Here is a 22,577-nt window from a genome sequence, read left to right on the forward strand (position 1 = left end):
GCAGCAAGGAGGATTTGGGGTGAATTTGGGATAAGGTGATCTTGCAGCAAGGAGGATTTGGGGTGAATCTGGGATAAGGTGATCTTGCAGCAAGGAGGATTTGGGGTGAATCTGGGATAAGGTGATCTTGCAGCAAGGAGGATTTGGGGTGAATCTGGGATAAGGTGATCTTGCAGCAAGGAGGATTTGGGGTGAATTTGGGATAAGGTGGGCTTGCAGCAAGGAGGATTTGGGAGGTGAGAACCCTGAGCTTGATTTTAGGGGGAACTGGAGGAGAGTCCAGGATGGTAACCAGTGATGTTCTGCTGGGAGCTTCCTTCCCAGCTGCATCCCCTGGTTGTACCCCAACTGAGAGGTGAGGAAGGTGTGAGTAGTTGCAGTCCTGTCAAGGACTCTTCAGGTTTCACCTGAATACTGAGTGTCTGAGAGTTCAGTAGATGTCTGTGGGGAATGACAAAGGCACCCACCACCCAGCCTGGCTCAGTGTCACTTAATCCTTTCCACAAGGCTGTCAGGACAGCAGACTTACAGGTACCAAGCCCCTTAGGGTGTCAAGAGCTGCTTGATACTGAAAAACTGGTGCTCATGAGTGGCACTTGGTAAATATCAGTGCAGCAGTGCATGAAAAGCAAGTTTTGCAGCTTGCAGTACAGGTTAGGAGTGCTCAGGGTCAGTGGAATATCTTAATGCTGTGGATGGCTTCTTGGCAGGCTCAGCAGAGGAAGAGAAGCCTGAGATAAGATCACAGCAACAGCCTCTTGATTTCACCCTCCCTCTGTCAGCCTCTGCTGAGAGGATTCAGGTGCCCAGGAGGATGTGAGGGGAGGAGGATCCTTCCAGCTGCAAACCAACCCGAGGCAGTAAGGACCAGGTCCTCCTCCCCTCAGGGTGCAGAGCTGCTGCCTCTTATCAGGCTTTGGAACTCTGACAGTGTTTCTGAATCGTTGACTGAATCAGGATTACTGACATCTCATGTTGCCAGGGAGTTAAAAGATTAGGGTGTGCTGCTCAGAGGGGGTGGGGGACTAAGGACAAGATTTCAATTTTCCTGAGATTGTAGACTAGAAGATAAGAATTTCTTTTAGCCACTGGAGAGTTTTGTTTCCTGACACAACTTAGGCATTTTTGGTGCTTGCAGCTGAGACAACTCCAAATATGCCACACCCCACAGTCACACGTTTGCCTGAGCCCAAACCACAGGGGTGAAATGTAAATCCCAGAGCAGGATTGCTGAACCTGACCTTGCTCTAGGGTTTCAATGTTTAATGCCCTTGCACAACAGATTCCTGGTCAGGTTTCTTCCATGAGGAGGGGAAAAAAGAAGAAATCTTGGTTTTCATTCCCTGCTCCTGCAGGCTGCCAAAATGCTACCAGTGGTTTTGCAGCCTCAGTTTTGTGAAAGGTCCTGGCATGTTTGGAAGCCTACCAAAAACCCCCCAAAACAGTAAAAATGTTTAAGAGTGAAGAAAATACCATGTGTAAGGAATCTGAAGAGTTTGAGCTACTTGACTTACCAAAAAGTGGATCAAGCAGTGGCTTGGTTAGCATGTAAAAATGAAGTTGTAGCAGGGAAGGGCCCAAGGCTGGGGAAATGATCTTTAGTCAGACACACAACACTCAGCAGGAGGGAACTGGTGAAATAAAATGGCCTATAAAGTCCAGAAGGTCAGAGTAGATCTGGTGCTGGGCTTGCTTGCCTCTTCTGGGGGCAACTGAGAGCTGTGTGCCCTGTTCTTTCTTAAAAGCACATTTTTCACATGACAAAGGTGAAGGTGTGCTCTACCTCAGGGGGAGGTTTAGGGCAGGGAAAGCCTTCCCTTGTTTGCAAGCTGCAAATCCTCCTTTTTTCAGGAGGGGATTTCAGATTCAATAGTCTAGGAAATGCCTAATAGAGGTTTTCCTTTTTTTTTTGTTTTGGCAAAGGAAAGGATGAGGTAATAAGTTATACTGGTGAGATAAAAATGCTTTAAAAAGTCTGGCAGTACAGCTCAGTGCATTCATGGAGGTTGCAGTTCTGCTGTAGCCTCGTTTGCAAGGTGAAGTAATGAAGGAAATGCACTATAAACTCCATATAATTTGAATGATCACCCTTAGCTGTCTTATAATTTTTTACACTACAAATACAGAAATAAATTTGCCCTTATTTGGGGGGAAACTGACCTTTTGTTGGTAATTAATTTTATATTTTGTGTATGCTATAAAGCAACTTCTGTCTATTACAGAAATCTATCAAGCAGTTAACTCTTAGTTTTACCTCAGTGTAACTGGATAGCTATACAGAAGACTTTGTTTTCCTCTTTATGATTATGTGGTACAAAACTTTCATTGAATATTGTTCTTTTGCAGTGCATAAAGGCTGGCTTATCAAGAGCTGGTTGGGTCTGTGGAGTATGAGGCTACGGGATGGTACTTGAGCAAGAGTTGCAACACAGCAGCCTTCTGTTCAGCTTTCAGAGGCTGAAGTCATTAATCCCTGGAAAAAAAAAAAAAAGAGGGCTCTATGTGTCATTCACAAATAGCAAGTTTAACTCTTAATTCATAAGGTGTAAGGTTTTATGAAAAGTTTTATTTTTGTACTCTGGATTCTGAGGTTTTGGGAGCTTGGAGCAAGTTCTTTAAGCATTTTTAATGCTGCTCCTCTGTGGTGAAGACTGAAAAATACTTTAAAAAATATGAACTAAGTTTTTCACTTTCATTACTCCAGAATCACTGTCTTTGATAAAGACATCAAACACCCACAGATCTCACCTCACTGCTGGGATTAACCACAAGTTCCTCCTGTAAGGAGAGCACATAAAATCCTTCCACCTAAGGGGATTTTGGGGGGTGGTGTGGGATTTGTGTGAAACCTTTTGCATCTTTAAGGTAAGCAGCTGCTGGTGTGGCTGTCCAGGTGTGCACAGCTCTCCATACCTTCCACCAGGGGATGGATGGATGGATGGATGGATGGATAGATGGATAGATGGATAGTGGGACCTCTGCCATGGCCATGGAGTGTCCTCTGCTCCCCGGTGGCTCCTGAGGGCACTGTCTCCTCTGGCGACTCCTCCGAGCCCCATCAGCTGCTTCCTCCCGCTCTGCTCCTAGGGACGCGATGAGAAATCACCTTTCAGCTAAGCTTTTTCTCTCAAACCTCTCCTTCACCGACCGAACCCCATCTTCCCGAGGTCCTGGGGATGTCTCTGCCCCATACCGACGGCCCCCGGAGGTGGGGAAGCGGCGGGGGTGTTGTGTGTCTGTGTGGGACACAAACCCTGATGGCTCCCGCCGTGCTGGGCCTGGGCTCCCACATCAGGCAGGGCCGAAAGCTCCGGACTGAGCCCATCCGGCACCTCCATCCCCTTCACATCGGGGGCTGGGGGGCTGCTCGGCCGCGGCTCCCGCTCAGCCCCCTCAGGCCGCCCCCGGCGGGCGGGAAGCGGGAGGCTGAGGCGAGCCCGCCCCGCGCCCACAGGGGAAGGCACCGCTCGCTCCCTCCCTCCCTCCCTGCTTTCCCCGGGCTGCCGGGAGGGAGGGAAGGAAGGAAGGAGGGGAGGGGAAGCGGGGAGCAGCCGAACCGCCGCAGCCCTGGCAGGTGGTGGCCCTGCTCGCTCGCTCGCTCCTCCGCCGCGCTAAGCCGCCGCCCCGCTGCCATTGCCGGCTGAGGGGAAGCGCCATGGAGAGCTGAGGAGCGGCGGCCGGCGGGGCTGACGGGGGAACCAAGGCGGGGAGAGCGGCAGAACCAACCCTCCTCCACCCCCCCTTCTCCTTGCCCCGGGAGACGACGGTGACAGCGAAGGTAAGAGCTCCCCGCGTCCCTGCCCGCTGCTCCGGAGCGGGGCTGGGCTGCTGCCTGCGCCTCACCGCCAAACGGGGCCGGGTGTCTGACAGCCCCGGCGCTGAGGAGGGACGGAGCGGGGGTCCCTCAGCCGCCCGCCCTCCGGGGTTTCCTCAGCCGCTCTCCGGGGGTCCCTCAGGTGCCCTCCGGGGTTTCCTCAGCCGCTCTCCGGGGGTCCCTCAACTGCGGGTCCCTCAGCCGGGGTCCCCTCAGCTGCCCGCCCGCCCTCCGGGGTTTCCTCAGCCGCTCTCCGGCCGTCCCTCAGGTATCCTCTGGGGGTCCCTCAGCCGCGGGTCCCTCAGTCGCCCCCCGAGGGTCCCTCAGCCGCCCGCCCTCCGGGGGACTCTCAGGTGCTCTCCGGGGGTCCCTCAGCCGGGGGTCCCTCAGGTGCCCTCCAGGGGTCCCTCAGCCGCGGGTCCCTCAGGTGCCCTCCGGGGGACTCTCAGGTGCCCTCCGGGGATCCCTCAGCCTCGGGTCCCTCAGGTGCCCTCCAGGGGTCCCTCAGCCTCGGGTCCCTCAGGTGCCCTCCAGGGGTCCCTCAGCCTCGGGTCCCTCAACCTCCCGCCCTCCGAGGGGTCCCTCAGGTGCCCTCCAGGAGTCCCTCAGCCACGGTTCCCTCAGGTGCCCTCCGGGGGACTCTCAGGTGCCCTCCGGGGGTCCCTCAGCCTCGGGTCCCTCAACCTCCCGCCCTCCGAGGGGTCCCTCAGGTGCCCTCCAGGAGTCCCTCAGCCGCGGTTCCCTCAGGTGCCCTTCGGGGGTCCTCAGGTGCTTTGCTCCGGGCACGGAGGTTTGTGGGGTGCCGGGGGTTGTTCGGTGCCTTGGGGTTGAGGGTAGGGGAAGGGGAAGGCGGCATCGCCACCTGCGCGCCGCGGGTGTGATTTGAGGAAAACGTTTTCGTCACTTGCGGGTTGTTTTGGGTGGTTTTCAGTAAGTTTCGGCGTATTTGCAATCACATGGCGGTGAAAACTGATGGGGAAAAAAAAAAAACAACAAAAAAGGGTTGTGTTTTTTTCCGAGGAGGCAGGTGTGCTTTAATTGTTGTTTTTTGAAATTATTGTTTTGGGTTTGTTTTTTCCCCAAATTCCCCTTGGATCTTTGTTTTGGACTGGTTCGGGCTGTCTGGTCCAGGAGCATCCCCCCCTCCCGAACTGCTCTGCCTCTGAAACCATCCACCTCCTCCGAACTTCTTTTCGGGTCAGCCCTCCCGATGTTAATTTCTGGGTGGCATTTTCTCTGCTAAGGTTTTACAGCTCTGCATCGTGTTCGCCAACATGTGGTTTGAGTCACTTTGTTATGTTTTCTTTTTTCTTTCTGATTCTCCTTTTCTCAGTTCATCGCTGGGTTTGAGCTTGTGAGTTAAGAGCCAGGACCTGCAAGTTGAGGGTTTCCTCTGGGTTGCTTCACATCAACCCCTTCCTGCAAGGAGGCCAGAGGAATGTGTTCCTTTCACCACCATGGGTGAAGGTTGGAGGGTGGTAAATCGGCTCTGGCAGGCAACAAGCTATTTACCCGAGGTCTTTTAGGGATGAGGAGTTGGTTTGTGTGGTGCTCAGCATCTGCTGTGACAGAAAATACCCCAAGAATTAACCCTGGAGAGAGAATTCTTGATAAGTTTCTAAGTTACCTTAAAAACAGAATTTATATGGTGCTTATTTATTTACTTTTCCTCTGAAATTCTGATGTCTGGAGGGAGTGGCAGTGAAAAAGATGACTAATAATTCTATTTGAACGTTTTAAATCCAATGAAACAGAGAACTTTTTGTCCCACTTTAAGAGAAATGCTCTTTTGCTGTGTTTTGTCCCTCGCTATCAGCTCCAGAGGTGGTGGCCAGATTGTAAACAAATCTCTGATTTATAAATCATCTAAAGCTCTTTAGCATAAAGAGTGCTTTCCTGGTACACTGTTAAGTATACTGGCTGCATATAGCAGATTATTCACAGTAATTATGTGCTTCTCTTGTCCTCTGACATATTTTAATATATTTCCCTGTCCCCCCTCAGGAACTCCAAGTACACCTCTATCTTATTTTATTCCCATTGGACACCTTAGATTTAAAACTCAGTGTTTAAACGTGAAGCTGAAATAAAATACAAGATTCAGCCTCGTTGGCTGCTGCTTTGAAAAACAAATCTTGGTTGAATTTGCATCCAGCTGCAAAAAAATCAAGGAGAGTTTCCTCTGTGCCATGGAGATAAGGGCTATACCAACTCCTGATCCCACGCTGCTTTGATGTTTGTAGGTAGGACCCTTTGCTTGTTTTTTGGTTGTAAATAGGCTGCTGCCCTCTGTGAATTACATCCTCTCCTTTTTTGGGGGTTGCAAAACCCCTTTGTGGTGTTTGTGCCTTCTGCTTTCTGCAGTTCCCTCTTTTGCAGCTACTTCTGTACCTGATGAAAATCCCACTGTTCAAACTCTTTTCCAGACCTGCTGCTCTGACCAGAACCCTGAGATCCTTTTCCTGCTGCCCTGAAATGAGGTGGAAGTGCCGCCTGGAGCTGTGCTGCTTGCTTCCTCCTCTTTCCCATTGCTTTTCCAGGCACTGGCAGCTTTGTGTCCCAGCCCTTCCTGCTCTTCCCCAGCCACCTCAGTACTTCCCAGCTCTTCCCACCTCAGGTGGAGGCCCTCTCCTTATTCAGCATTCAGGTCCTGACACAAGAATCTGATTTATCCATCAGGAAGCTTGTAAGAGATTAGCTGACTAATTGTCTCTGTGAACAGTAGTCTTGCTCAACTTATTCTGTGATAACTGGCTTGCATTTCCATATTTGAAAAGGGTAGCCAGGGGTAGATGTGTAAAATCCTTCCTAAAATGGCAATTTGAAGCCTTGGAATGATTTGTTTTACCCAAACAGCTCTGCCCTGGACTGATCCAAGCGTTGCAAACCATCCCTGCTATAGGTGTGGCTAAGTTTTTAGTTCAGATTAAATGCCTGTTATGCAGAAAATAAAGCATATAAATCTTTACACCAGTCCCATCAGTAAATGCAATTGCACAGTTATGGCAGCAGGATAAATATAGCCTTGGCAGATGGAAAAAAAATATTAGAAAGGCATAGAACACACAGTGATGTGGAAGAACTTCCCTGAACTCGAAGGCTGTTGCACGCAAATATGTGTTGACATACATCCAGTGTTGCTTCTTAAGAAAAAGGTTATTAATCTGATTTTACTACTTCTGCTTTGTTGTTCCCCCTCCTCCCTGCATTTGTCTCAGTGTAGAGAATTAAAATAATTTGTCAGCTTCACTTTCAGACTCTTTGCTGCTGCAGTGTTTTGGTTTCAGGCAATGCAAATGAATGGTTATTTAACTGGTTTAGGTAAAACATTTTAGCTGAATTCCTTTAATTATGAAAATAGCTTTCAGCTTTAAAAACTTGGTTTTAGGCTAGAAGCACAAGTTGATAGCATCATATTGCTTGCTAAAAACATGCACCAAAAGCCTGCTTCCCTGTTGGGTTGGTGTCATTCTGGGAGTGGGAAATGCTGTAAAGCCCTAAGTGCCATCATATCTCAGATTCTTTACTGTATATCCCATACTCCGGTTAACATTTTAGAGAGAGTATGATGAATGGTTCAGAGAAGAAAAGTGAAGAACCTTTTTCCTGGTTATACAACATAAGAACAAGTGAAATTCAAAAATTCAAGCCTGTGAGTTTATTTCTTTTATTCACTGGATGTATAATTAACCAGAGGGACTGTTTGCTAGAGCATTTTTGAAGCTACGCCCAAAATAATTTCTGTAAATCTCAGGAGCATCCAGAAGTATAAAAAAACTTCACAGATAGTGGGGAAAAAAAAAGAAAATTTAAGGAGCTGCAGAGAAGATGTAAATGCTTATTCTTCATAGCTTTAGCCAGTCTCTGAGCAATAAAGCTTGGAGGAAACTTCATAGTGGAGCAGATTATTCTGTGTCTGCCTGCAGTGGAATTTCTTGCACTTCCTGGTGAAGCATCTGGCGTTGCTGTCAGTGATGAGAAAATGGATTATTGGATGGTGATGGATTAGATCTGTGGCTGTTTAGATGCTTAAAAAGTGTAATTCTGTAAGTGCACATGTGCACTCTGAGTTTGGCTCTTCCCTCTGTTTGTGCACTTAACAATACACTTTATTTTATTAATAAAGCAGGGGAAGATGATCCAGAAACTCCCCCTGTAGTTGTCTCTGCTCCCCCCCTTTTTTTCTGCCTGTGTGGGTTTTTGTGTGTGTGTGGTTTGTGGGATTTTTTTCCATCCATCTCTCCTGAATGTTCTCTCTTCTTTGGAAGCCAAGCACAGAGTGTTATAAATATTTTTTGCCACTGGGGAATGAGGAGGCAAGTGGAACCAAAAGCTGTGTCAGGGGCTTTGTGTATGTGAGGGCATTCAGCTGCCTCCTTCAACCTGCTGAGAAGTTGTCTGCTCCAGGGGCTGCTCTTCTGTCCTAGCAAGTGGAGTCAGCTCTAAGATCCTTTTTTTGAGCCTTCACTCCATGAAGGATTCCATCCTTGGTGTAGCCATACTTGCTTTTCCTCACCAGTGAGCCCAAGTCCCTTGCCTTGCTGGCTTTAGTCTTAGGAATAAATACAGATGTTCCTTTCAGAGACCCAAATCACAGGTTTCATTGCAGTGGTGCTACCCCCCTCCTGGGACTAACTTTAGACATGGTGTCTCAGCACCTTTTGTGCCTCACACCAGAGGCTCCTTCAAACACAGAATCACAGAATGTTTGAGGTTGAAAGAGACCTCCAAGATCATCCAGTCCAAACTTTGACCAACACCATATGCTTCCTACATATGCTCCTTAAAGACCAGGTCCACCAGGCTGTGGAGCCACCTTGGGGAAGCCAGAGCCCAAGGCAGGTCCTGTCTGGGCACTTAGGGGATCTAAGGTGAACTTGATCAAGAGGAGCTGCAAGCTTAAGTGAGTTTTTGTATCATTGAAGACTTGAAATCCTTATTACTGCCCTTCAGAGGTATTTTCCCCCTCTCTTTGCATTCCATTCTCTGAAAATGTAGAGTGCTAAGCTGCCTGAGTCTTCTTAAGCTTCTTTTTATAATTGAAACTCTGGTTAATTCAGAGGACGTTTCCTTCTCAAGTGGTTGAAAGCCTCTGGGGTTTTGCTGTTCCTTTACCAAGAAATCTTACAGCAGTTGTGTTTTCCTGTTGATGAAATAGCATTATTTTGGTGTGTGAAGTGCTCTATCATGTGGTAAGGGAGTTTCTGATACAGAGGAAGCAGCAGAAGCCACCAGGAGTTGAGATGCCTGATGTTTCTTTCTTGGAGTGTCATGAGCAGTGCCTGGAAGAGGATGGAAACCTCCTCAGTGGTTTTGAGTTATGTTGAAGGTCTCAGCCACGTTTCAAGGTGACCACAAGGATGCAAAAACTACGAGGTCTTTGAGAAACACTTTGGATGTCCTTTGCTGAAAACATTTTTCCTGCCTGTTGAGAATGTTAAACTGACCTGGCTTAGCTGCTGAACAGTTAATATGGACTCATTTGCTCTCTAATTATTTGCAGCACAGCTGATAATACCCTGCTTTTGACCTGATTAGAAGCAGCAGATTTTGCAGGGAACAGCAGCTATTTGTGCTAAAACTTATGCCTTCCAAGCACCAAGTGCTGATGAGCAGCAGCAGCAGCAGAACTAGAGTGACTGTAGTTAATACATAACAGGTAAGAAAAGGTTGACTGAAAGTGCAGCTGAGCAGCAGGTACTAATATCTTACAATAAAAATGTTTTTCAACTTGCACAAATGGTGGCAGGGATTGCTGGTGAGATGTTTGCAGTGGAGGAATTCTTTTCCAAGAGGTATTCAAAGTGCATGTTGTGAAAGAATGCATGGGACAGAAGCTCTGTTCTGCAAGTTGAGAAGCTAGAAGAGAGCAGAGGGGAGAGAGAGGTCACCTAAAAGGAATCCAAGGAAACAATATGGTCTTGAAGACTCCAGATTGCTGGGCAAGGATGTCAGCATGGAGAGCAGCTGACAAGCTGATGCCAGAGGATGGTTTTGTAAGTCATGTCTATGAGAGCAGTCAGCTCTGCTCTCCTAAACCCACGAGGAAACCTGACTTGCTGGCAATGTTTTAGAGACAATATTCTGCTGAGGTTGTTATGTGGCTTTTATAGACAAAGATACCTCAGGGAAGCAGCAAAAGATAGAGAGCTTAATGCCAGGGTTTTCTCCTCAGTATTCTTTTAGATGTTTCTCTTTTACAACAGCACTTCTAAACCTGTAAACAAGAAGCTGACCCTTTCCTTTGCTAGAATAAACAACCATGGTATTTTCATTTTTGCTTTTGCCCGGGGTCCTGAGTGAACTCAGGTGCCACACAAGAAAAACAGTGGTTTTTTTCCTGGAAACTAATCCAAATAAAGAGACTGCAGAGTACAAGAACTGCAGTGCACAGGAACTCTGGGAGTCTTTGGAGATGCTGTGGTGTCTCACTGACATGTATGGATCCCTTTTGGGATGTAAACTGTAAAATGTCAAGAAAAAAGGGGAGAGATTTCCCTTGATGAGGGAGAACCTTCTCTAACCTCCTTGGAGCTAAACAAAGCTTAACAGCTGAGTGATTCAGCTTGATGTGGTTTGGATATTTTCTGCCTGCAAGATGATCACCAAGTGAATGCACTTTGGTTGAAGGAAAGGCACTATGCTCAGATTGAAAAATAAAACCTTGCAATTGGTTTTTGTTTCATTCATGCTTTTGTAATTCAGTTAATTGCTCAAGGAAGCAATAGACTGCATGCCACTTGAATAAACAGTACCAAAAAAAAAAAAAAAAAAGCAACCTTCTGAAATTCCCAGAGCACTTGTTAAATGTGAAAGATAAATCTGGAGCAGAGATCCTTGCAACAGGGATACTCTTCAAGAGTACTTATAAATAGTGAAAACAGGAGCTTCAGGAAGAGAGGCATCCAAAATGATTAATCCTCAGCAGTCACCATTTCTGAAACCACCTACCCAAATAAGAAACAGGAAATGATCCAGCCTCACAAGAGCTCTTGAGAAGAAAATAAGTATAAAACATGGAAACCTTCAGGGTGAAGCTGCTCTGCTTGTTGGGGCTCTGCTCAAAGAAAATCATATTCTCAGGATGCACAGTGTGCTCAGGAATCCTAATCATGCATCTCACCACAGTGCTTGTCTGGGGGGCAAGAGCTAAACCTACTGCTGCCTATTTTGGTCATTCTACTTGAAAAAAAAAAAAAGGTGTCTGTGTATAACATTTGGAATTGTTGTAGGCATCAGCCGGGAAAATTGTCAGTGAAATAACTCAAAGTTCTCCATTTTTACCTGAGAGCAACCTAGTGATGGTTGGGGTTCACAGTAACATGCCTGAGTGGGAGGTGAGGAGTATTTAGAAGCAGGATATTAAGGGTTATTCTGAGACCTTGGATAAGATCATCACTTCTGCCAGAAGTGCTTCTCTTCTTTCTGGAGAACTCTCAGAGCATTTAGTGTGTATCTTCTGGGATCCTCAAGGGAGAGCAGGAAACCTGCCCCATCACTGTCACCTTTCAAAGTCCCAGAGGCTTGACCAGGGAGCCTGATTGGTGAGGTACAGCCCAGGGGTTGGGAGGAATGATTATGCCTCAGTTAGTTCTGTTTTGGGCTGTTTGTATTTTTTTTTTCCTTCTGTCAATTCTTGGTCTCAGTTTTTGCATTTGCTTTCTGGAATTCATCCCAAAATTTCTATTAGAACCCCTCTTCACCCCACTTTCCCAGTGCATTATGTAGACATCTCATTGGCAGACTTTTGGATGAAAACCATTAACACCAGAGAAGCCCTTGGATGAGCAGGATGATTAGAAGCCTGGCAATTTTATGAAGCTGATGATCTTCTTTTCTCATTCTGAACATTTCATTTGCATTCAGCATATCCTGAAAATCCCCCAAATCCCCTGCCTATATTGTTAAAGGGTTGGTGCCTTACTTGCCATGTGTTCAGTGGTTCCCCTGGTCTGGGAGTGAATTGGTTCTGTGTGCTTTTTCACATTTTTTCATTCTTTTTAATTAAAATCTTTAATTTTTGGAGGAGCCCCAGGGCCTTTTTTTGGGGGGGATGGTGGTGGTGGTGGTGAGGGAAAACCTTCCACCTCTCTGAGCAACCTGGGCCAGTGTCTCACCACCCCCAGTATAACAGATTTCTTCCTAATATCTAGCTTAAACCTCCCATGTTTCAGCTTTAACCCATCACTCCTTGTCCTGTCACTACAGGCCTGAAAAATTGGTCCCCATCTTTCTCACAGAGCCCCCCTAAGGACTGAAAGGCACTGAGCAGTGCAGGGGATCTTTCCAGTCTGCAGATTAGCTGTGGATTTGAGAAAACATAAGTGATAGCTATAAAACCATCTTAACCTGCTTCTTCCCAGGGCCCTGGCAGTCCCAGCTGCAGTATTTAAGGATAAATAGTCTGCATTTGGTAATCATTCCCATCACTGAGCCACAGCACTTTTAATTAACCAACCACAGTCATGCTGTTCCCACATTTCTGCAACCACTTTGTGGTTGTATGAAACAGGTTTTCTTCCAGAAAGCTTTTGCTTTTCAGGAAACCAAACCAATTTATTTGTTCTTGAGATTGGGGCTTTGGGAGCAAAAAAAAGCTGCACCTGGATTAAAGCTTTGAAATGCTGTCCTGTGGCACACCCAGCAGCTTCACACCAGGTTCTCCTACAGACTTATAGTGTCTTTGTTAGTTTTCTTTAAAGTATGCCTAAAATGACAGGTTTTAAAGGGGTACTTGTAGGTGTTTAACAACTGCACTTTATCATCAGAATAATTAAATTCATAGAAATTAGCTGCTTGAAATTAAAGAAAAAAACACCACAACAAATTGCAAGCAGCATAAAATTGTTCCCCCTGTGTTCTTGTGTTTATCACCACATAATTGGTGAGTAACAAGTGTACAGTGTAAATACAAACAACTATTATTGCAGTTTCCATGATTTTTTTCATTTAAAATATCTGGAGAAGATCCATTTTCCCCCGCTGGAAGTCTGTAGCTCATCTTCTCTTCTGCAGAGGAGGGTGAAAGGAGTGTTCTCCATATGGCTGTGGGGTTAAAATTATCCTGAGTGCTGTGTGGCTGTGGCTCTGCAGATGAATGCAGTTCTGTAATTAAAAGGGGTAAATAATCTAAAAGACAGCAGGAATGCTTCATTCCCAAGTCCTTCATGGCTACGGGAAGTTCAGTTTCTCCACTGCCCCCAGGTGTCCCCATGCTTAGGGTTTGGCTCTTTCAAATGTGGACTTCTTTTTGCCAAAATAATAAATCATTGTGTGAAGTGATCTTGTGATCTTCATGTATTAACTCTCTGGGTATCTGCCTGAATTCCTATTTCAGAGCCCTGCAGTGCTTTGTGAGGACACCCAGGCTGTCTCCCAAGCTGGCTTCACTTGGCTGGTCTACCTGCAGGAGGGGCTCTGCCTTGCTCCAGGTTGGAGCAGAGATCTGCCCTGAGCCTGGGGGATGAAGAGCTAAGAAATTAGATTCTGGCTGCTTCTTTGCTTCTTTTCTCAGTAGTTGTGCTTGCAGAGTGCTCAGTCTTTTTCTTCTGGGATGCATTGTAAATGCCCCTTTCAGCCAGGTTACCAGCTGTTCTGGGCACTGTGTTTGCTGGGGAAAAGCAGCTGAGGATACATCTTTTGCAGATTTATTTTGGGCATCTTATTTGATTTCAGGAAGAAAACCATTTCCTTCTATTCTGAGTTTTCAAAGGGAGGAATAAGAGCATTTCCTTATCTCAGTGGAAGGAGATTTATGGAGGGGAGCACCTGAGTGCTGGAGCAAGTAAGGGCTGTAAAAAGCCTTTTGAAAGGAGAAGAGAAGCTATCATATAGTGCCTGCCCCAAAATCCTGTATGAACAGAATAAATTGAATGTAATTAATAACATCAAGAAGAAATCCATTAAGTTGTTATAGTAACTGGGAAGTTAAGGTTTAAAATGTATGATCTGAGTGAGTCAGCTCTGGGGGAAGGGATCTGAAAGCCCACATGCAGAGAGCTGGCAGCATCCTATTCCCTGGTCTCTTCTCTGTCCATGCCTGGGAAGCTCTGCTCAAAGAATACTGCATGGTTGAGGCTCTCACCAAATCCTGAGCTCCTTTGTCAACAGGAAGGCTGAGTTTATTTTACCCACCCTACCTGCTGAAAAAACACCCCCAAACCATGTGGTTTTCCTGTTGTGTATCTGAGTAAGGGTCAGTGCTTGTCTCTGCAGCATGGCTGGTGGGGCTGGGAGTTGGCAAAGCTCCCCCCAAATAAGTGGTAGTGGTAGCAATGCTTTCTGAGAGGCTCTTTCAGGATGGGCAGTTAAAAAATCTGTGGGTTCTTGTGTAGCACCACCTCGTTTCTGAAGGCCCCCTGGAAGGGGAGGATGTCTACTGAGGTTTCAAAAAAGGGTTTCCTCGGGGATCTTACTGATGGAGAGGTGCCTGACTTGTGTAAACTTCATTAAAAAATACTTGTGTGGAATGGCTGTGGGAAAGGGTTGTTTGGTTTGCAAATTGTCCTTTGTTTATCTGCATCTTGTGTTTTCTCAGGATGCAGCACTACAGGACAGAAACATTCACCTACCAGGTGATGGGGTGGATGGCTGAAGAACAAGGGGGCAGAAGGCTCCCCTCAGCCTGATGTGAAGCTGTCTTTTGCTGTCATCCTCTGGATGGGTCTCAGTGTGAAATTCTGCATCCAGAATTAATAATAAGCCTTTGGAATAGCAAAAACTGGAGGTTTCATAATGTAATTCTCATAACTCTGTAGCTTCTGCCCTAGGAACTCTGAGGTTTTTGTTGAGCAATTAATTGCGTAAGGGCAAACTCTAAGCCTGGAAGTAATTTGAATAGTGTAATGGGCTGGGGTGCTCTTTAAATATTTAGGCAAGATTTAGCAATTTATTGCATCTGTTCAGTTAAAAATTGGTATTAGAAAGGCTTGTCACTTAAATCAATCCAAATTCTTTTATTAAAAAAAAATGATTTATCAGCAGGCCTGGTGTTGGGGTTCCTTGAAGTTTATGTGGAATTTATCTGCTGGGGGCAGACCTTAATTTCTGATCAAGCTGCAGGGTATGCAAGTATTTAATTTCTGATCCAAACTTCACATTTTGTCTACCAGCAACTGAGGTTAAAAATAGGCAGGCTCCACTCACTCAGTAGAAATGCTTGCTCTATTAACAGAAAGCACTATATTAATAGAGGATAAATGCACATACATTTAACTGTGCAAAAATTGCAGGTGAGTATATGGCTGTACTAAAGACCTCAAAGAAATCCTGATTTTTGTGTGATCTGCTCCCTGCTGGGGTGACAAAATCAAGGTGAAAAGCTAATGCTTTTTTTTTTTTTCTTTTTCTTTTTTTAAAAAAGAAACCATTAAATTCTCCAAACTGTAAGAAAGATGTTGATGTATTGCTTTACATTTTGCAGGGAAAATAATCCCTGCTGTAAAATCCATCTAGTAATTTAATACTCCTGTTTTAGGAGAGGAATACAGTGCCCTTTAGCTTTCCAGTGAGGTAATCCTGAAAGATGAGCATTTTAAAACTCTTCTGCACGGTTTATGCCTTGGCAATTCTTGTGGCTGGGTGGTAATTTAATGATGTGGTAGGGCTGTAGTCCATTTTATATCCTCTTTAATCTGCTATCCATCTTTGCAAACCCTTGCCTTTAATTTTTGTTCAATTTATAGAAATGAAAGAAATAGAAATGAAAGAAAAAAAAAACCAACCCAGAAGCAGACCTGAGCCAATTCTTTTTCACTGGCTCCAAATCCTCTTACCTTGGGAGGGTTGTGCAGAGCCCCAGGTTGCCTGACACTGCTGTAAAAACCTGCTGGCTGCTGGAGAGGTGAGGCCAGGGGACATGTACAGCAAGTGGCACCTTGGGGTGGCTGTCACCTGGGTGCAGGGCTGCAGTAACTCCTCCACACAAAGACATCTTGGCAGCAAGGTCAGGTCTGCAGTGGGTGAAGACATCTGGCATTTCTTCTGCCCAGAAGAAAAATCTACTTTCTAAAGAAAGAAATGCTCTTTTTTTTTTTTGTTTTTTTTTGTTTTAACGTAAAACAGATCATAAGAGCAAAGCAGGAAACCTTGCTGAAAGATTAGGCCACTCTTGTGACTTACAGCATTTTGTAGGCTGATGTCTTGTGGCATAAAAAGGTCATTTTGCAGCTACATCATGCTGGTGTTTTGACACTTTTGCCTTGGAACAAGCAAAAGCACCATTTTCTTCTGCCCTAGCCTAAAATTAGTTTGAAAGAATGCTGCATGAAAATACCCAGATACTTCATTTCTGGTATAAAAAGAAAACCATGAGTACTTGCTATGCAAGCAGAACTACCTGTTTGCAAAATAACTCTTTCAAACAGATTCTTTTGCTTCCTTGCTGCGCAGGTGAGGAGTTGACCTTTACCACCAAATTTTCTCCTCTTACTAGAAGAGCAATCTTAGCAGTGGTTGAGTATCTCTTACTTCACAGAGCAGAGACTGTTGAAATGGAACCACATCTATAGATAAAAATGTTGGCTTTTGACCTGAAGAATCCATTTGCAGTTGCTGTGACTTCTCAACATCTCCAGCTGTGTGCAGAGCTAGAGCCATTTTCTCAGTGAGGTTGGATGTGGATCCCAGGTTGGGATCACTCTGACCATGCTTTGAACAGCCTGGGACACTCATAAATCCCTTTGCTTTGGAATTTCCAGGTTTGCAACTTCTTTCACAACTTTGGCATTGAGTTATTTGGAAAGGAGAGCCAGAATTTTCCTGGTGGCCCACAGAAAAGGACTGTGAGAGGTTGCTCATCCCTAGGAAATGGCAAGTCTGTGCTCTGGAGGATGGGGATGCTGCAAGTAAAGGTTACTGAGCTGTCTGCTCCTCATTAATTGCCCTTTTTGAAGGGACAGAATTCAGTCAAAGCTCTCTAAAGTATGAGAGTATTGGAAGTATCACCCCACATAATTAAAAGTTTAAAGAGTTTTAATTAACCAGGGGAAAAATTGAGAATGAGACATTTGAGGAATAGGCTGGTGTGATCACTTTCACCTAATATAACAGCACTTGATTTCTGAGGAAATTGCAGAGTGATCTAAAGTATTATTTCTTCTTTATGAAAAAATTAATTTAAATTAAAAATTGCTGATCATTTCAGCCTGGAATCTAAAATAAAGCAAATATTTTCCCAACAAGCAAAATATCAGACAGGGAAGGAAACAAAGCAGTAATGGAAAGAAACAGTAACATCTGCTTTGGCAAAAGAAAAATCCTGAAATAAGAAAGCTTGAATGTTTTCCTAAATCCATCTTTTCCTGAATCTCACTATAAATTAGTTTTCAGAATACAAAAATGTTGCCACAGATGCCATTTAAAATATATGCAATAAAAGACTTGAATGGAAGTCATCTTAGCTAGTGGGTGGTAGGAAACATCTCTGCAGCTAAAGAAGGCTTTTTCTTTCTGCTTTATTTTCTTATTTAATGGATGAAGAGGGAGAAATTTAATTCAGGAAGTTTGCTAGTATGGAAGAAAACCAGGGACAAATCAGGTTTGTAGTTGCCCACGCTAAGCTAATGGAATTGTGTCCTCTTTAATACTCCAGCTGCTCTGCTTTGCCTTTCCAGGTGAGATCTGACACGTAGGGAATTATTTTTCTGTGTGCCAAGGGGACTTTCTGAAAAGTGAAGCCATTTGATGAACCAGTTATCTCCCAAAGTGAGGAAATGATGATGGATGCTTTTAGGCATGAGTTTTGGAACAGGATGGATTCCTCCTGACAAGCTTGAAACCATGGTGGAGAATTTCCTTAGTTCTAGATGGACAATTAAGTTATTTTTGAAGCCTCCAAGTGTAGCTGTTTTTTGATCAATAGTAAATAGGTGAGGAGTAAAAAATTAGGTGAGGAGTGTGAGTTAAAAATAGGTTCTCTCTTCTAACCTGTGCATCCACAGCTTGAGTGCTCTTCCCTGGGAGCTCTTGTGCATCAGTCAGCCTGGCTGGTTCTCCATCTTATTTCTTTGGCTTCAACTGACACATGATTTTGAGTCCATCCCTTATTTTTCTCTGCATGAAAGAGAGAAGCTGAACCCTCTTGCCAAATGCTTTAGAGGTCTGTGGGTGCAAAGTGCTGCAGTGGTGTTAAATCCCTCCCCAGCCAAGGGGGGAGATGCTGGGGCAGCAGTTGGCTTTTCTTTTGCTGTGTTTCTCCTGATGATGTGTGTGGTCCAGGATATGGTCTGGAATTTTGGAGGCCACGTACAGAATGGTTGTTCCTGGACTTCACAGAGGAACAGCAGTTACTGCTGCACAAAATCTGTGATCTAAAAAAATAGCTCCTTTGTATTTCACTGATAAAAGTGGTGTTGCAGAGAGGCAGCCTTGTTAGAAGCCACCTGTGGTGCCTGGCTGGGTTGCTGTGCCCTAGGAGTAACCTCATTTTGTACTCGTTTAGCAGCACAGAGAGGACTCTCTCTTTCCTTGGTCTCCTTACAGGATTGTCTTTTATGAGCAGTCCAGGGTGAACAATTTATAAAAATGCAGTTTATCAGCTGCAGAATCCTTCTTCCTGGTAAAGAGAGGACACAGGGGGGGCAGGAGACAAACAGCAACTGCTGTTTCCCTTAGCACAGAGCTTCATTTTTCCTTTTTATTTCATATTTGTCTGTCTGTGGTCAGAAAAGCTGGTTACTTGTTGTCACTGTTATCACCACAGAAGCATTTTCTCTGTAATTGGCCAGGTAATGGGTTTTTGCTTCAGGCAGTTCAGTTGTTCTGGTAGGTAGGTGGTGGTTGGTGAGGCTGTGCTGAGCAGGACCTGCCTGGAGCAGGACTGTTCCAGAAAACCACTGGGGCTCATCATGAAGAGCTCTGTCCCCAGCTGTTGACCAGGAGCAGGAACCAAGCTGGAGCCTGGCTCATTGCAGGGGGAGAGGAGGCTGCAGGAAACCATGTTGATGGCGAGGCTCATGTGTGGATGGGGTCCCACCAGGAGGAGCCCACCTTGGACTTCTGGACTGGCTCCAGGGCTGAGCTTCTGCCCTGGGATCAGATGGAGGAGTTTGGCCCATTTCTTGCCTCCCATGCAGGGTCTGAGGGCTCTCCTGCTCTCTGGGCTGCTTGTAGGTGCTCTGGGTTTTCTCCTCCAGCCTCTTGCTGGTGTACAGTTCAGGTTTCCTCTGACCTTTGTGGGTCCCAGGAAGCTTTCTGGTGCTTCTCTAGGGACATTTTGCTGTTCTAATATTGCATTTTGTCTTTCCCCACTGTACTCCTGCTGCTTTGTTATGGAGGGAAGAAATGGCAAGGTGAGGAATATTCCCCTGCTACAAGACTTCTGGAGGATGTGTTCTGAGGATGCTCTTTCTCTGTAGGGAAAAGAGGGAGCTGAGGAGTCAAGAACTTTTCCTCTGGGATTAGAGCAGTGTCTGGGGGAGTTCAGGAAGGCAAGAACAGAACCAGTGGCACCAGGCAGGTGCTGCACTTGCTGCTGGGGACACCAGGAGTGAGTTTGCCCACACCACTCATCATCCATCCATCCATCCATCCATCCATCCATCCATCCATCCCAGGCTCATCCTGCCTGAGCTGGGCAGGCCAGCAAAGCTCAGTGCAATCTGCTCCCATCCTCAAAAATCCCCTGGGGAACAAGAAATCTATTTTTTTTACAAAGCCAGCCTAACAGTCTGAAGGGGGGCAACAGGCATCGTGTGCGTTTTGTGTCACGCTGGGGTTGTGTTGTATTTTTAAACAGATTTTTTTAAAACCTGTTTTTTTTTTTTTTTTTTTTTTTAAAAAAAGAGCATAATTAATAATTGTTCTTTGCTCTCTGAATGCTGTTCAGCTCTGCTCTGATGAGTGGGAGGCTCTGCGAGTCATGTACACGTGGAATAAGAGAGGTATAAATTGTGTCTTTTAATAATCTGCTTCACTTTTCCCAAGTAATTACCTTGCAAACCCTCTGTGTGCTGGCAGGTAGCACTGCTAAGCTGTATCCTTCCTTGCTGCCAGAACTGATTTTTAGATTAATTTCATTTGTCCACAATAGTAGACAAATTCTTTTAGACATCTAAAATTTAAAAATCATTAATATGGTAAAGAAAATAGAATAATGCTTTCTGAAGTTCTTTCTCCTGCCTGAGCTGTTAACATTTGCCCGAAAGTTTCCTGAAAAAAAAAAAGGTGTCTGGGCAGTAATAGTGAAAAAAAATACTGCTTTTGTTTCAGGGGAGTTCTGCAGAGCATGTTAGGGCTAATGACAGTAAGCAATGTAATGATACCTTCAAATTAGTATTGATTTTCCTGTCATAAATGAAGAGCAATGACACCCTGATTATACCCTCTGCTGGAAATAAAAGAGTTACTGGAATTCCTGGAATAGATTGACTTGGTTATTTCTCAGCTTTAATGATTATGTTGCCAGAGAAAAGATGAGTCTCTGCAATCCTCTTAACCTTGGCAATACCTCGGTAAGAAGCCTCTTAATGAAAGTTAAGACACTGTTTTAATAAGGATAATTTATCCAGTGGTAGCACAGGAAGCAAGGTGGTTTGGTTTTTTCTTTGGCCCTGCCCCAACTTGGACAGAACTTTCTCAGGTATGTCTGAGGGCTGTCCTGTATATTCCCCTTTTGTAATAAAACAATGGGTTTAATTTATATTGCAGATAAATCTGCATCTTTATTACATCACACTGATGCCTTGTGGCTTAAAAACAGGAACTAAAGGTAGACTTGGTTTGCATGCTCAGCCTGGAAACCACAGGCTGGCAATTCTGAGAAGGCTTAAAAGCAGCCCTGGGAGAGGACAAAGTGAAGGAGCCACTTCTCTAGCTGGATGATGTTGGTAGATCCTCAGCACTTCTCTAGTAAACTTAGCTTATGTGAGAATTACAGTGATAACAAATAAAGCTAGTGTCACCTCTCAGGGCAAATCCTTCTCTTCTGAGTTTGTTTCCATAGGCTACAGGCATTTGTTCAGGTAGATATCCTTGCTTTGATTTTGTGGAGTGCTCTGAAGCCTTCTCAGCATTGTATGAGAATTGTAGTGGGCTGACTTTTCCAAGGAGGAGGAGTGAGTTTCCTGGAGCTTCTAGAAGCTCTGCAAGCCAGTTTGGTTTCTTCTGTTCACAAGAAGTGGGGAAGGACCCACTGGTAAAACAACTTTTTGCTCTCTGAATAAGTAGTAAAAAGGGCTGTTGGGGAAATGCTGATGTGTATGTTTCTGGGGCAGTGTGTCCAAGCAGCTGGACATCATAGTGGCAGTCACACAGCTCAAAGTTTAGGGAGAAAAAAAAAAAAATTAGCCTAGGGCCTAAAGTGGTGAAAGGGAAAAAATGTAATTCTGCAGAAACATCTGACTCACATTTCTGTGAAGTTTTCCTTGTTGTTCAGTCAGCTTGTAAACATGCTACCTGCTTGTTCCTGCTGTGGCTCCAGGAGCTACTGGGCTGTGCCAGGCTGGGCAACCACTTGGTCCTGACCTCCAGTTCCTTGCTTGTAAGGAAACTGAGCTTCTGAGCAAGCTGGGGGCAAAGCAGTGCTCTCACATTCTGAGCTTGCTGGCTCTGTTTAAGCTAAAATGCAAACCCACACTGTCCAGGACCTGATGGCTGTTCATACCTCAACTTAAATCCATGCACAATTTCTTTGTCTTACAATGTGCAATTTCCAAGCCTGAAGTAAGAGCCTTGTGTGTTTTGTCTGCAAGAGCTAAACCCAAAATTATGACTTTCTTCTATTTTTGGTGCCTATCACCCTGTCTGAGTCTGAACTTCACCCTGTGAAATTTTGATGCACTTTAGGGAGAATCAAGTTTGAATCCCAGCTCCCAAATGATGTAATTATCTGTGTAAACAGATCATCTCCTTCCTCCCAGCCCTTGCCTATGTAAGACTTCTCTTTTAATTCCCCATTCTGGTTTCTTTTTCTGTCTCTGATCACCTTCAGGTTCTGCAGAACCTGTAAGGCTCAACATCTTGCTGCTAGGAAAAACACTGTCCCAGTAATGTGTGCCATGAGCTGGGCAGCACTGCTGGTAGTTGGGGGAAAAAAAAAAAAGAAAGGTGTGAAATTGCAAAATGTGCTTTATGATCTCAGTTTCACCAGGTTTTGTTTTGGGTGGTGGTTTTTTTTTTTTTGCTATTTCTCAATCTTTACATCTTGCCTTCTTGAGAAGTGGGAGGAAATGAATTTAGAGCCTGAAAGGAGCCAGATAAACAGCTCTGCTTGCCAAAACTTTTTGTTAATCCAAAGAACTAAAAGCTGCATGAGCAGCAAAAATAGAATCCTCCTGGCCCTGCCTTGTCCACCTCTTCTCAAGGAGGGAGGAGAGGGTTCATCTGCCTCTCAGACAACACAGTGGCTTTAAACCAGGTCATGAGGAAGCCAGAATGTGTGGGGCAAACAGTGGTGGGGGCGAAATGTCTGCCTGGTCTTCCAGCTCACACCAGAACTTTGCACAGCAAGATGCATTTTAGGAATGTCTTTAAATAGTGGGTTTCACACTGGATGGGTTGAGTGGCTATTTTTGAAAATGTGTGTAGGAAAAGGAGGCTTCGTCACACCTATCCATGTTGGTTTATCCTTTCCACTCCCTGCTGCCAGTTTTGGACCCCATTAGTTTTCTCCCTTTGCCCTAAGGCTTAATCACTGGAGCTGCTGGAGCTTTTGCTGTCGTTTTTGTAAAACATGGACACAAAAAAACCTTCAGGTGGAAGAACTAGGTCAGCTTGGTGTGAGAAGAAATCTCATACCCTACCTAGGATATATTCCAGCAAAAGG

At 45.1% G+C, this 22,577-nt stretch overlaps 1 protein-coding gene across 1 annotated transcript in view; it reads left to right on the forward strand.

Annotated features, from left to right (window-relative positions):
* The first annotated feature begins 3,576 nt into the window (after positions 1 to 3,576).
* Positions 3,577 to 22,577, forward strand: part of PDE4B (phosphodiesterase 4B) — a 186,765-nt gene continuing 167,764 nt past the window's right edge. The window contains exon 1 of the mRNA XM_030455458.1: positions 3,577 to 3,778. The gene's annotated coding sequence lies outside the window, so the exon portion shown is untranslated. The remainder of the gene's footprint in view (positions 3,779 to 22,577) is intronic.

This window comes from Calypte anna, chromosome 8 (assembly GCF_003957555.1).
Source record: "Calypte anna isolate BGI_N300 chromosome 8, bCalAnn1_v1.p, whole genome shotgun sequence".
Classification (NCBI taxonomy): domain Eukaryota; kingdom Metazoa; phylum Chordata; class Aves; order Apodiformes; family Trochilidae; genus Calypte; species Calypte anna.